This window comes from Blennius ocellaris (genome assembly GCF_963422515.1).
Source record: "Blennius ocellaris genome assembly, chromosome: 12".
Taxonomy (NCBI): domain Eukaryota; kingdom Metazoa; phylum Chordata; class Actinopteri; order Blenniiformes; family Blenniidae; genus Blennius; species Blennius ocellaris.
The window spans coordinates 18165945-18178174 of record NC_137661.1 but is presented as its reverse complement, the minus strand read 5'-3'; the positions used below and the strand labels follow the sequence as shown (position 1 = coordinate 18178174).

Genomic DNA, 12230 nt, shown 5'->3' with positions numbered 1-12230 from the left:
TGCATACCAAAAGCAAAAGTGCGAGTTGGGGGGGGACATGATGAAATTGTTTGAAACACAACAAAAAGCCACTGTAATCACAGTCTGCTGACACTGCAACAGGGGAAGCCTTCCCACTGTGAAGAGATGATCCTCTGCATCAACTGACAGAAACCCAAAACAGCTTCATCTCACACACTGATTGCAGCTCCAAAGAAGATTCTCCATTCCTCCTCGCTGTCCCTCCCTCTTTCTCCTCTCTCCATTTCCAACGCCAACTTCCCATTTCTTGATGATATATTTTGAAGAGTGCGGAGTGTGTGCTGGGAAATAAGACTGGGTCTCCCAATCTCTGCAGCGTTGAATTGGCATGTAATTAAAGAGGCTTACATAGGAGAGAGCGAGAGTGAGCAAGTGAGGCGGCGGGAGAGTGGGAGACAGAGTAAGTAAGAAGTACGTTCCTGCTCACTGGTGTGTGGCTGTCCACTGGGTCTGTGAGCCACGTGTGAGCTACTTACATCGTCACTTTCTTTGCGTGCCAGGCCTATTTATGCAGGGACTTTTTATAGATAGCCATATGTTGAAGTACTTAGATCCTTCGATGTGTATGCATTGATAAGAAAATAAAATGTACTAAAATATTCAAACAGATCCCTGATATATTTGAGTAGATGTAGAGATATTATGTCTAGAGATATTGTGATCTGGATAAGTGGCGATTAGCTTTACCATCAAATAGAAGAAATTCCAATTCCAAATGACCATTTTCTTCTGCAATTATTTATCAGAATTGTTTTTGTCTGTGTATTTATTGTCCTCATTATACAGCTATTTAGATCAGTAGAGTTACTGCCAATCTTTTAAAGAAGGGTATAAAGGGAGCATCACGTCCAGTACAATAAATGTGGATTGGTGAATAAAAACCTGTTTTTTTTTTTATCAACATTCTCTACTTACAAAAACATCTTGAATATGATCACTAAGATCACCAATGTGTTTTGCACACTTGGCAGTTGACTGGCTCAGTCCAGTGTCCACAAATGACATCCAACATGTTCTTCTTGTTTCTGAGGCTTGCATGCTGATGTCATGCAGATCTCACCATAACACAGAGAGCTGAATATAATATTTTACCAGGCTACATGTCTCTTGTATCAGTGTCTCATATAAAAACAAATTCCTGTTTTTAGACGTCAAAATCTGGCACACAAACGGGATCTGACAAAATGGAACAATTTGAATCCCAGTGAATATGTTGCTCTCAAGCCAATATGTGCAACCGAGCTAAGTTAATTAATTCCATTCGTGATAACTGGGCTTGCACAGGAGATGTTCTCTTTTTTTGTTGTTGGTTATAGTTACAACTTGTTTATTTTCCTTTCTTAAAACTTCAAGTCCATTTAGTCTTTTTTAGTGTTTCATTCTCAGTTAAATGTTCTCTTTAAGAAGCACAATGTCAGTACTGAGATGAGTTGCTTTTCCAACAGCGCTGACAGAAATCTCCCTTAATCTCCTGGCTAACTACCACAAGCTCAACGACAAAGACAAATCCTCTGTCGTTGTCTTTGTCCATTTCATGCTTGCAATTGTGCAATGTTTTTAAATAGGGTCTGAGCTAACAAAAGATATGAAACCTTTATCTGTGGTGATATCACAGTGTACTACTTTGAATAGTGACAGTGCATTTGATAAAGAACAACGGCAACATTGGTTGACAAAGCTCATGATGTTGACATTTCTTGGTCAAAATGTGTGCGCTTGGCTCACATGCTGCTTGCTCACACAACAACCCCAATTCAAAAGGTTTTCGAGGACATATGAAATCTAATTGAAATCAGGATACAGACAAATTAATTTAACCCATATTCCACATATTCAGTCACAATAAAGCATAAAAAGATGACCGAAAATAAATACCAGATGTCAAAAATATAATGTGTCAACACAACAACTGAGATTGTGAAAAATACAAACCTGAAAGTAATGAAATCATAAAAATATCTAATGCCTTTCACAAATGACTAACTTAATAGTTGTATTTGCAAGATGATGGCTGACTGCCGGCGGGTGGGACGTCAAAAACTAGAGCTCAGAATGGCCGCCCTACTTCTCGATTGGCACTGAGGGTAAACTGCACTACAGAATGATCAAATATGAAACTAGTCCTGGGACTTGAGGTTGGTTTAAACCACAGTCTCTGTCATAACTCCATCTTCTCATATCCTCTTTGGTGTACTTCTCTCCATCCTTTTCCCACAGGAGCCGAGCAGCCCCAGTGTAATGAAAAAGTGCGAAGTAGCTCTCACTGTGGTATTTCTTTGGCCAGAAGGTGTAAAGGAACCACAAAGTGCAGCCAGTCCAGCCTTGTCTAGACCCTAACTCATCATTTGCACCCTTTGGAAAATGCTATCATTGTCAGCAGATTGCTTGCTTACTTTATTTACAGCCATGTGGGACACCAGGGGATGTGATAGCTTTTCAGAGGGGCTGAAAGCTGACATATTCATTATCAGCACTGATACAGAGTGATTATTAAAAAAAAACACATTGGTGGTCAGGGAGGTAGGGTGTTCAAACTGAATACAAGGAGCGTGAACAGTTTTGGCAGAGAGAATATTTTTACTCCATAAAATAATTTCGTAATATAAAAAAAACAGATACTCAAATTGTTTACACAAATCCTGTCGTGCTAATGCTCAGGTCTGATTTGATTTGATAAAGAAGAACAGCAGGAGTTGACAGGGCCTTCTCAAAATACTCTCAGTCATTGTTCTGACAACAATATTTTCTCTGCCTGAGCCTAATGGGCTTGTAATGATGGTGTGATAAAAGCAGTAGCCTAGCAAAACCTGTAAACCTTAATTAAGTCAGACAATCACCTTAAAGGGAGCCAGCCAACTCTATTCAGTCAACATCTCTCGATCCTGAATCTCACTGCGTTTTCCATCACATCCTCATCAATCATTACGCCCCCTTCATCTCTGCTGCAACCTGCTTCAAATACTCCTCCATTCCTCCTTTCAGTACCCCTCCCGCCACTTCTTCACCTTGAGCAATAGTCTGTTCAGTTGGGGGGGATGAACACTGGAGAGCACTGAGGAGCAACGGTGTCTATCATGAGGGCAAGAAATAGTCCCCACACCCTCCCTTGGTAGCCTCTTTGACCCCTGAGCAGGAGACCTCACCCATTGATTTGTTGCTACTCATTCACATGGACTACACTAGCCCCCAAGAAACAGTCAAACAGATCCATAGGCAGCACATCCCAAAGGATTGTCTCAATGTGCATGTGTGTGGGTCGGTGTGCAAACGTTAGTCTGAATATCTGTCATAGTTTGGTGTGCATGCCTAATCAGAGTGACAAAGCCAATGCATTCTTTCATAAAGGCACTCTTCATGTTCGTGGATCAAAACAAGAGCAACAAATGTATCATAACAATGCAAGGAGACAGCCTATTATGTTTTTTTTTTTTATTTTAGTTAAATAGTTCTTTGGAAGCACAACGAGTGCAGCATATACTGTACATACATTCCAGCTGGGTTCCATAAAGGAACTCCTGCACAAAGGTTTAACAATGCAGTTCTTACTAGTTCTTGATAAAGTTGTAAGGATAATGCTGTTTGGCAGCCGCTGCAGTTTTAGTAGGTGACGTGATAGATTACAGCCGGCTGTCCATTGCCTTGTTGGCTGGACCCCATTCAGTGTGTGCCTGGATAACACGGTCAGTATAGCCCTTTGGCATCCTCTACCTTTCCGTAGCATTTAAAGTAAGGCTTGACTTTTGTTGACTATCTGAGTACTTCATTACTCTTTCACTATTAGAGCCATGACTCAATCTATAAATACATCTACTGCCCTGCATCCCTGATGAGCAAGCTAATTGACACTGTTAATGGATAGAGTTTCACAGAGCTGTAAATAATGTGTAGGTTCACACTTACTGCCTCCTGCCGTGTTACTTCTGGGAGCGCAACAAGAGTTTACCTGCCAAGTCCTGTCTGTCCAGCCCTATGTCCCTCATTCCCTTCTTGAGCCAAATCTGCCCCGGCCAAGGGATTTTGAAAAATCAATAAAAGTTTCTCTAACTGCCCCACCCCACCCCCCCACCCCACCCCAACTCAAAGTCAGAAAACTGCACTTCTCTTCTTCATGTACTGTAACAATCTCTAAGAAAAACAAATAAAATTACAGCAAAGAAAACAGACCATTAGCCTGAAGCTTTGTATAGTACAGAGCACCATTCAGTTTCAACCAATTAAAGGCTAAGTGTAACACACGTGATTGGCAAATTCGATGCAATATTCCTTTCAATCCATGTCTACTTTGCAAAGGGAAGAGGCACTAAAACCTTGGAGACAGACCAATTGATCATAGCAAACCCACAATCATGGATGACTGGCAGCTGAAAAATGACAGTGGACCACGAGACGAGTCAGGTTGTCAGTCACTATGATTTTACAAATTGAAAGTTACCTTAAAAGAAACCACTTCAAAGGCTAAGATGTTGCTTAGATGGACTGATGGAAGTGAGGATAAAGAGGAGATACACTGTGAAGGAGGTGAAAAGGAAAAACACACACACACACACACACACACACACACACACACACACACACACACACACACACACACACACACACACACACACACACACACACACACACACACACACACACACACACACACACAAAAAAAAAGACACGTGTTATTATAAACCTTTCAAGAGACTGTGCATTTACCCATCATTACATCCTGCAGAGATACTCTGCACTGGATATAATCGGTATAGAGGATGGATGGATGGATTAACCACATGGAACTCAGTAATAAAATCTGTTTTGAACATATTAAAAGTTTCACCCTGGAATTATTATTATTTGACTTTGTTCTATGCTGGGACAAGGGATTCCCCAGGTCCCCAGATTTCTCCTGCTGCTTATCCCACTCCCTCACATCCAGGAAGCTCTCCAGCATCCCCTGGCCATCACTTCAACCTGAAAGATGTCATCTTAAAACGTAACTTTTTTTTTCATTTATGAGGACTTCATTTATGTTCCAGGAAAAAAGATCTCTATATGTGAGCATATGAACAGTTATAGAACAACAAAGTAACAAGCACACTTCGTTCTATACAGCAAAGTAACAGACATACAGCTTTATAAACTAATTTAAAAGTACACCTCTGTCTCTTGAATATTGAATATGTACTGGAAGACTGCATGAAACTTGCTGTAGCTAATTGTGATATCAGTAACTTGCATGATGGAAAATAAATAAATACAATTTGTCCTTGTTCCAACATTCTTCTTTTATTTATTTCATGTCAGCAGTGGGGCTGGATATGACTAATAATTATCACTAACACTGTGATTAACAAGCAAGCATCAGGGTGATAATTGCATTGACGTATATTTTTTATTAACCACATGCAGTCCAGAGAATTCCAAAAATGCTGCTTTGCTAATGACCAACCAATAGATAAATGGATTTTTTTTTTCAGTCCTCTGAATTGAATATGTAAGGGCAAATAAGACAGATATGAGAATCCATCAGCCATTAATTAATTTGAGCAGTCTTTTTATAACAGAGCCAGCTTTACAGTGAAGCACAGATCAGGTGCCATGTTGGAACTCAACAAATTAGCATTTGATCATCAAATAAGAAACACAAATTCCATCGTTCATCTCATGCTTCTGCACAATCTGGCATACAAATTTGCTCGTATCAGGCACACATAAATAGTGGAGATGTGATACATCTCCCGTACAAAGCCTCTGGCCAGTTTTTGTGTCACTGGCAATAAAGCACAGAGACTGTTGGCTACAGTGTCGCTCCTTCAGTGAGAAAGATAGATGGAAGTGAACTGGAGGGGGGCTGAGCAGTGGAAGGGGACATGGGTTTGAGGGAAGAGAAAGGCACTAGGACATGGTCCTGCAGTCGCCCGCAGATGCTCCCCCTGTCTGTCGCTCATCCCCCACACCCCACACCCCCTCCTTTTGAGCACAGTATGGGAGCAGTCTTTTGGGGGAAGCTGGCAGGCAATCAGTGATGTCATGCCAGCAGTGCAGCGATGGCAGCTTAACCTATTTTCGGAAATACCACAGAAATTCTATTTATAACCGTGCTGAGCAGCATGTATCTTCACACATCCCTCACGGACCTGAGCATTCATAGACATTTTCCCAACTAAAATGTGTCTTACGAACATTTGGGGAATTTGCTAAATATCTGCGCAAACAAATGTTCATAGTGAAGCTTACAGTTGCCCCAATTTCCCATTTAGTGAACCCAAACAAAGCATTAGCGATGCTGTCAATGTTGGTTTTGGAGGTTTTGCTGGTAACTCACAGGAGCTCCATTATTGTTACTTACATTTGATTAGTAATAACAAAAGCCATTAGACAGTAAATCATCTGTCAGATCAGCCAGGCACTTTCACTGACACTAGGAGCATTATAGTAGTATTTGTATTGGTGACCAGTGTCCTGCTCCTCCATCCTGCACACACTCCATCCTCTGGTGTCCAAGCAGCATTTGGACTGTCAGAGGGTGTCCTCCATATCCCAACCTCAACCATCACTCTACTTCACCAGTGTCTTTAGATAAAAGCTACCATTTGTTTCTGCATCTCTGACACGCACTTCATCTTTTCCCCTACATTTGTCCGTCCGTCTTTAAATCCATTGTTTTGTGTCATGTGCCTGTCTGTCATTTGCCTTGTGGGCCCCGCTGCATACATGTGGTGTCCTCCCCCGTCCAATTCCTCTGTCATACTGGGCCGAATGACAGAGAGGAATTGGGTGACAGTGCTAAGTCATGTCCACAAAGCTTTGTGCTCCTTTGCATGCTCAGGCAGATCCATGTATGACATTTATGCATTGTTCATTCATACCAACATCAAGGGCTCAAACACTTGGCAATCAGAGAGATGTGACAGCTTGACTAATCTGTGATTGTTTTTTGGCCAAAACACGGGGGTTAGCAAGCCCTCCAAGGGCACAGTACTATAAGGCAAGACAAATAACTTATTATTTTCCAGGCTTGTACAAGGCTTTATCGCATGAGTTCTCCTGAACCATTCCAAAATGGAGAGGGATTATCAGAAAACATTGCATTAAAATCTCTTTCTCTCCCCTCTCCCTTGTTATTTCATTTTCCTTCTAAAATGAATCTGTGCCCAGCCAGGCTCAAACACAACACTAAAGAGCTCGCACTTTTCTAACATACACCCCCCCCCCCCCCTTCTGCCAAGCCCCCTCCCTTTCTCCCTCTGTGCCTTTATATACCCCCCTTCATAGGAGTACTCTGCTCTGTAGGCAATGGCACTCTCAGCTAGGCTACCCATACAAAATAGATAGGCTTCTATCCCTCTACTTAGTCTAAGGAAATAGCTGTGACCTTTGTGCGTGAACAAGGAGGCGGTACGCCTCTGCCAACTCCACCTTTAAAAAAAAATAAATAAATAAAATTGTGACCTGCAACACACCAAAAATAATTCAGCCTTTTACTGAAAATACTGACGAAACAGAGTGATTTTTTTTCTTTGTAACACTTCTTTGAAAAATATGAAACATGAAACTTTACCCTAAAAAGCACTGAGGATTGATTTTTTTTTTTATTCTACCTAATAAAATTGGTGACTTACATTTCATAATATGCATTTCTCTGATAAGAGTAATCCTTGATGATTCCATAGACTTCACAGTAAATCCTTCCATGACCGCCCCTGCTCTAGGCACCCATTAAGAACAAACATATTCCACAAATGCCATGAAATACCAGAACTTCCAATACACTCAAAGTATAATATACTGCGAGCGATGATGAATGTTGCATTGACACAGGAAATCAATCCATCTGAAAGGCTCTCCTGTGCAGGGATTAAGGGAGAACGGCGTGGAGACAGAATAAAAGTCAGGTGAGTCTGGTGCTCAGACACTCACCTCCAGCAGAGTGCGGCCTTGTCAGCATCTAAGATTGCCAATCTCCTTGGGAAACCGACGGAAAAGAGCAAAGGGGGAGAGAGGGAGAGAGAGAGAGAGAGAGAGAGAGAGAGAGAGAGAGAGAGAGAGAGAGAGAGAGAGAGAGAGAGAGAGAGACTGCACTCCTCATCCTGAAGTCAAGGCCCATAGCGCCTGTCAGTACCAGTTGAGCTGCTGCATCTTTTATGAGGAAAGCCCTGTTGCTTATTACAATATTTACAGACGTTTAAAGATTGCGAAGTGAGTGTTGTTACTGCATTAGTTTGGCTCGGTGGCCTTCACTCACTAGCCCTGACAGGAGATTTTATTCTGGATTTGTTAAATCGAATCACTGGGCAAAACTGCAATGAAGCCAAGAATTGTTTTGTGTTATTTTGGGTTTTTTTCAGTATTCACAAACTGAGGAGAAATTAAGTTTACTTTTCTTTAAAAAAAATTGTTTTAAATTTAATTAGTTTAAAGTTCATTAGCAATACTGTCAAGGGACTCGGTTACAATAGAATCAATTAAATTTGTAATGATATCCAATGTGTTGAGTATGTAACAACCATGTCACATCTACAGCTCTGTAAGTGAATTTATTCCATCTGTTTCCTCAAGGGGGCTGCTGTCCTACAGCACTGCCATGATCTTTGACACTTTCCATAAGGCATGCGCAATATGGAGACGTGTAACCATGCTCACACTTTGATCATATCAAAAAAGAAGAGACACGCTTCAATAAGCCAGCAACTCGGTTAAATCAATGCTCCTGCATTTAAACTACGACTTCACGGAGGGAAAGTGAGGTTTATAATATGTGGTTTGATGCAGACGTTGTATTCCAAATGTTTTGGCTTTACTCCTTCCCTCTCCTTTAGCGAGAGGACAATTCAGAGAGAAACCCAATCCATCAGACTGGCTCACAGGGTAAAAAATAAAAACTTAAATAAATATTTCATTAGATTATTCTGTGAATTAATGTGCTTCTGCTTGGCTTGGGTCTTTGGCAATATCCCCATTAATAAATGCATTAACACAAGCTTAATATTGATACCTAAGCTGCCCTGGCCAGTAGACTGGAGCGGCATTGGGATTGTCTTGTCTTGTCTCTTTGTCCGTCTGCTGCGTTGACTGACGTTTTGGTCTTCTCTCAGATGTGAGTGCATATTAACATAATGGCAACAGTTTCCAGTCCCCTGTCTACAATTGAGAACCTTCAATATATGTATTCATAGAATGTGAAACATTCTGACTACCATCAGTTTATTGATGAGGTGTCTTCAGCACACTCCACTTTTATATGTTTGGACACCGAGGGGCCAACAAAATCTACTGCTACAGTATATATGACATATTTGAATGAGGAACTTTGCATACAGTCCAAAATATACAGAGAGTAACTGTATGAAGTGAATTGGACCTTGAGGGTCATTCAACAACAGGTTAAGTTGAGTTCACATTTCAATGGTGATAAGTAAAGATTGTGTTTCATTTTAAAATAAACATGTAACTATAAATCAACATCGCATATGTCGTATTTGTTGAGCAGACAGATCAAGAAAGTTGCAAGATTTAGCTTGCACATGTTAAGTACGTCATTTAGATTTCGCTTCACACAGGACATGAATACTTGTACAGGATTAAAATGATAAAAAGCCCCAGTGTATGATTCTGTCACCTGTACCAGAAACCGGATTTGTTTAGTTCTTTATTTATTTATTTATTTATTTCAGTGGAAAATTGACTACTTTGTATTGAAGGATTGAGTGTTATGTTAGGGTGGGTATTTTAGGATGGACAAATCACCGGCAAAGTCAAGCTTTTATGTTTCTTATTCACACACTGACCCAAAATTCAGATTTACAGTACAGATCAGGCAGGGACAGATGTGCTCAAAATCTTTCTGAAACAAGACTCTTTCTCTTCATGCAAACTACGCAAGCTTCCCATGCTCTTCTCCAGGACCACAAGAGGTTGCAAACTAGTAGGTTCCTTTTTGTCCCTATCTATAATGCATACAAGTGTATTCAAATAGCAAGAGCGGTTCATTTGAAGAAACAAACAAAACTAGCAAAAAGTACCAATAAGAGTGCTTCATACAAGCACATGCCAGAATGCCAACGTGTATGTTCTGCATGTGCTAAAGAGCAAAAGCTAATTAGAGCCAAAGAGAGAAGTTTTCACAGCATGTGATAAATTCAACATCAGGAAATCCTCTACCTATTAATACCAATTGGGCAACAATAATTGGCAGGCCATTGACGGCGTGGGCAGAATTAATCATTTGAAGAAGCAGACTAGACTGAATTTTTAATTGGCAGAGGCAGCCACTGTTAAGGGAGGCAACCAGCTGATCACCCAAGAGACTGCTGCTTCAGACAATGCACATTTGCTAATCCTCTTGAGTCAAGTTATTATGGCCATGCATTATTATCACGCTTTACAAACTAATTCCATGTTTTCCCTCATGGATTAACAAGGGGAAAAGTAGTTGCATAAGAAAAAGGGGAAATAATAAACAAACAAAGCACAAAGTGGATGAAATGGAAATCAAAATGACAGAAGACTTGCAATGACAACACTTAGAATGGAGAATGCTGTGTGTGCGTATGTATATCCCTCTGTTCATACTTTGTGGATGTTGTTGCCAGTATTTCCATCAGGATGCATGGTAGATAATCCTCCTCTGCCAATTAACACAATCATCTCTAAAATGTCCTCATCAGAGATCACTGATATATTGCAGTTTTATTGTTCTTTGCTAATTGTTTAGTCAATCTACATTACATATTGAGTAATTTCATTTGACTAAACTAAGCTTATTTGAAATGAAGTACTATTGAATAATGATAAACATTCACTGTGAAATTTACTATCGCAATCATGTGTCAGCCAAATAAATTGTAACTAAACATTCACTCGCTACAAAGTCCACAAGCTTTTGTCTTCAGTGTCATATCCTTTTCATTTAATGGGATTTCTCTTAGTATAAAGTCATTTTTGTGCATCTGATTTGCATTTCAAACTAACAACTGTCACAAGTTCATCAGGCAGTCTCTCCCTAAAAGCAGGAAGTACATCTCAATTACCGACTTCAAAAGTGAAAAATCATTCATGGCTTTCTCTTCTTAACTACTTTAAATATATTTAGATATCAAATTATATATATATTACATAATAATAACATCAGAGAAACTATTTCCAAGAGACGCAATCTGGTAAAGATTTATTTAATCATTACTTTCAAATCTGTCCAGTAACCTACGAAATTTAGATTTCAAGTTGTGCCGTCTCATTTCAGTAATATATACAAAGCAACGATTTTGTTTTTGTGTGTGTGAATGTATGTCTCTATACTCAACCTTTTTTTTTTCCCCAGACACCACAAAGAGGTGAAAGTCACACATAAAAGTCAAATGCTGCAATCATTACGCAACACAGGGCAATTACCTTTTAGTGAATGCATATACACACAAGCACAAACAAATGCCACAAACTGATCAAGTCATATGAGCATGATAGTAAAATAAAACAAAAAACACACACACACACAAAATTACATCACCCGTTATAGCTTTATGAAATTAATGTCATTAATGGAACCCATAGATTTTGATCCAAGAGTATCTGCAGTTAGGATTCAGTGAAAATCATGGATAAATGTGTTTTTGTGATCGAAATAGGGCTGGATAAGTGCTTTCTGGCGACGGTGTAACCTTTGTATTAGTAACAAATTTATTTTCTTCTGATGCCAACTTCACATGGAATCTGACAAGGTCTGCAATGTTTGCAAATGACATTTACATTACTGCCATACAATGCCATTTGTCTTTTCTAAATGTCACTGCAATAAACAGCTTATCTCCTGTATTAATATCCTGCACATATCAACATCTGCTCTGCAAGAGTGCAAAATGAGGAATCCAATAGAAGTAACAAGGTGGAAAGAGCCCCCCCCCCCCCCCCCCCCCCCACAGATATTGTGACAAAATGACAGTCATGACTTCTAAAAGTATGACACTTCTATGGGGTGATTGAAGACACACGTCAATTAAAAAAACAACAACAACAAAAAACAAGTATTACTCCATAAACACAACAAGCAACAATTATCTTGGGACCCCTGTTGTTCTCACTTTGCGTAATGAATATGGCGTCACAGAGTGTGACGAAGGCATTGGTCCGAATGTTGAAACTGTGGTTACAGTGAGGGTAAATAATGATGATCATTATTATCCTAGCCGTTTAAATGTCACTGATCACTTCAAGCAGGACCATCCAGGAAA

General features: G+C 40.0%; 1 protein-coding gene across 1 annotated transcript in view; it reads right to left on the bottom strand.

Annotated features, from left to right (window-relative positions):
• Nucleotides 1–12230, bottom strand: part of celf5a (cugbp, Elav-like family member 5a) — a gene marked incomplete at both ends in the record, with an annotated part of 175729 nt that overhangs the window by 162184 nt on the left and 1315 nt on the right. The window lies entirely within an intron of this gene.